Source organism: Setaria italica, chromosome II (assembly GCF_000263155.2).
Source record: "Setaria italica strain Yugu1 chromosome II, Setaria_italica_v2.0, whole genome shotgun sequence".
NCBI lineage: Eukaryota > Viridiplantae > Streptophyta > Magnoliopsida > Poales > Poaceae > Setaria > Setaria italica.
Window position 1 is genome coordinate 7,738,421 of NC_028451.1, and position 3,710 is coordinate 7,742,130.

Here is a 3,710-nt window from a genome sequence, read left to right on the forward strand (position 1 = left end):
CTAGATCCGCTCCGTACGGCCGCCACCTCTCCCGCTCCTCCCCACACCTCCACCCCCACCGCTCCCTACGCCGCCGCCAGCCCCGCTCCGCTCCATGGCTCTATTGGATCCACTCCCTCTGTTCCCTACAATGGATCCACCTCCTTTGGTCCCTACACCACCACCGCCCCCTGCTCCTCCCCACACCTCCACCGGATCCACTATGGACGGCCACGGCAACGGCTACCAGGACTACTTCTCGCAAGGTGCTTCTTCTTTGGCGGCTCCCGCCTTCCCTCCTTTCGCCACCGTCCCCGATGCCGACGACTTGGACCATCTGTCGCAGGCGCCATCCTATGCAGCAGCAGCCCCAGCCTCTTAGCTGGGAGGATGCACATGGAGCACCTTGATCTCAACTCCCAGGGTGAGGGTTTCCCATTCCTCGACGAGTACTCGGGGTACCTGCAGTGCAAAAGAGGTTGCAGCAATGGCAGCAGATTTGGCGCACTCCATCCTCCTCGACTGAGAGGAGGTGGTGGCGGATCCGGCCGTGGAAGAACCCTAGCTGCGCACGGTCATCGCAGCAGGTCCATCAACACTGCATCCGGTCTACAGTCACTGGGTTCCAGCCCACAAGTTCTTGATCCTCCCCTCCGCATTGGCGACCCGCCTCTGGGTTCCAACACTTGTATGGGAGGTGGAGGTCATGGGAGATTGGCGCCTAACCGCGCTGTCCGTGGAGCAACCTCTACTGGATGATGAAGATGACAACACCTCCCATTTGGTAAGTTTCCTGCTTTTTATCTTTGTCATATTCAGAATCTTTGTCATATTCAGAATAATCTTCCTGTTATTTTGGTTGGTCTAGTTATCTGAGATGTTTGAACTAGAATGATCTGAGATGTTTGAACTAGAATAATCTGAGGTGTTTGAACTAGAATGATCTGAGATGTTTCAACTAGAATGATTTGAGATGTTTTGCTTCACTTGATTTCTACAATAATCTAGAATGATTTGAGTTGTCTTGCTTCACTTGATCTGTTAGATGTTAAACTGAAATCTCTTAAATATTTTATGTAATAGAACCGTTTTGACGAGGCTCTTCAATTATGCACGTTGGTCACCTTGAAATATCATCGAGCAGTCTTTTGGAGTTTTGAAGGTGAAATGGCGGATTTTGCGCGACTTACTGGCTTATCCGATGGCAAAGTAAACCCAAATAACATGGCACTTCATAATTTCATTAGAAAAAGTGCTATGGGGGATGAGGACTTCAAGATGGCGGATGATGATGAAAACTATGTTCCACCATCAGAAGCATCGTCGTCTCAAGAAAATATAGCTACTACCCAACACGGGGACGAAGATCAAAATATAAATTAGTTTCGGAATTGGATAGCCAATGGATTGATTAATAGATCATAGCTCCTTTGTTTTGTAATAATGATATTAGTGTATTCCATGAACATTATTTGGCATAAATGAAAAAAAAAGTGGCAAAGCCGGCTAGTAGCGTGGCAAGGCACGAAAGGCAAGCGGCAAGGTAGAGAAAAAGGGCAGGGGCAGATATGGCAGGAGCGAAAGGGCAGGGGCGGGAGCGCTGGTTCTGGGAGCAGAAAAAAGGCAGGGGCAGGCGGGAGCACTGGTTTCTGGGAGGAGGGAAAAGGGATAGGGGCAGACAATAATTAGGAGCAGTTTGATCTTTATGCAACTCATTTAATACCTTTTAATCACTAGAACCAAACAGGAGGACTAAACTTGAACCAAGAACTAAGGGGACTAAAGTTTAATTTAGTCCCTAAAGAAACCAAACATGACCTTACAGTCTCCACACCAATCTGTCAGTGTTATTAAAATATCGAATTGAATGCATTAACGGAGAAGTATTTTTAATTTTTTATAACACATCTGAAACTTGATATTCCCATGCCACCCATTTTATATTTTTTTGTCCCTCCGTGGCGAGCCCCCGAGGCCAGAGCCCACACCTGACCATCTCCGACAAGGGGAATCAAGCAGGACAGGCAAAATAGGCCGGGCTCTAGCAAAATCGAACCGAGGCAGCAGGGTGAAATTAATCGAGTTGGGGACGGTTGAAATCTAGCGGAGGTGGTGAAATCTACCATGAAGTTGCAGTTTTCTTCTCGCCTGGAGGGTGGATATAGTTTGGCGAACGCTCCTGGCGTCAGCTCCCGGCCGCCTGGATGCCCGCATGATATTACCTTAGGAATGTTTTGTAGTAGCCTTTCATCGATCCTTCGCATCTGCGGTTCACTGCTAAAGCTGGTAATGGTGCGAAATCCAGACCAAAGCTGTACCCAAACTATTTCTACTTAATCACAGCAGCAAGACCCAACCAAACCAACCACTCAGCGTTTTTAACCAAATCGATCTAAACTGATACAAAATCCTCGAGTCAGTGAGGATTTTGTTATTACTGTTCCGAGTGCCAACCAAGCCGATACAAACCATTCTCACGTAAACACCAAAGTACTGAATCAAACTATCTTTGAGTGCCAGCCCATTCCAACTGAACCAAAGCACAACCAGCTAAAGTCTAAACCAAAAAAACTGGTTTGGAACCGAACTGTTGCCAGCTTTACTCACTGCCGATCCATTCTTGCTACACAAGCCGAAAGATGCTAGTGGATGTCTGGAATTCTCGTGGTAGGCATTTTCCCGGCACCTTCTATTCCTAGTGTCTTCATGTTTACTAGTGCGCTTTTATTTCTTCTCCAATGTGTACTAGCCGGGTGGTGGCAAGTAATGACAATATCAAATATATAAAGGTGCAATGGTACTGGCTAAGCATTCTTTAAGTTGTGCTACTATAAATACGTGTATCTGTTGTATTCATTAATTCACGCTGCTGGTATTCGAAATGGACAGTACATCCATCTATATAAGCAAAATATCTTACAGTACTTGTCCATCTTCTGGTTAAGATTGGTCACGCATGTTTTTCTTCCCGAGTTCAAGGGACAGTTTTAGGAATAATTATGCAGTCTTAATCTACCACAGGTGAGAACAGATTCTAATGTAACAATTTGTGGCCAACTACCTACTTGAAACTACAAGAATTCAGTCATCGTTAGCAACTAGCTAGGATGATGTCAGGTACATGCAAACACAACAATCATTTTTTTTTGAAACGAACAACAATCATTTTTTATTTCTTCTTAAGCACAATGCTGATTTTTGTATCTATTCAGTCAATCTATCAAGATATATAATTCTGCAAATTATATTTGGCACTTATAATTCAATTAGAAAAGCCCAACCTTTTCTTAGGTGGTCGTGTTAGCCTCCAATCATGAACTTTATTTGCAACGGCTCTCCTAAAATATGCAGTTAGACCAATAAGTAAACATGATTGAGAAGCTAGTCCCTCATCATTCATCTGTTCTGCAGTATAGAGGCCGTAGTTTTGGCATTGGGTACACCGACGTGCTGGGGCAGCCGGTAGATCTGAGAAATGTACTGTAAGGAAGGCGCCTTCCAAGGGTGCAGCAGGAGTCGAACATCCTTCTTGCTCAGTTGCATCACATCATGCCAGTTTCCTTCAAAGCATCTTACTCGGTTGGGGAACCAAATAGGGAAGACCAAACAAGCCAGTAGAACAGGAACATCGAAGAGCCAAAGAGGGAAGACCAAACAAGCCAGTGGAACAGGATTGTTGTGGTAGGCTACTTCCTGGGACCTTACATTCCTATGTGTAGGACGATTTCTCT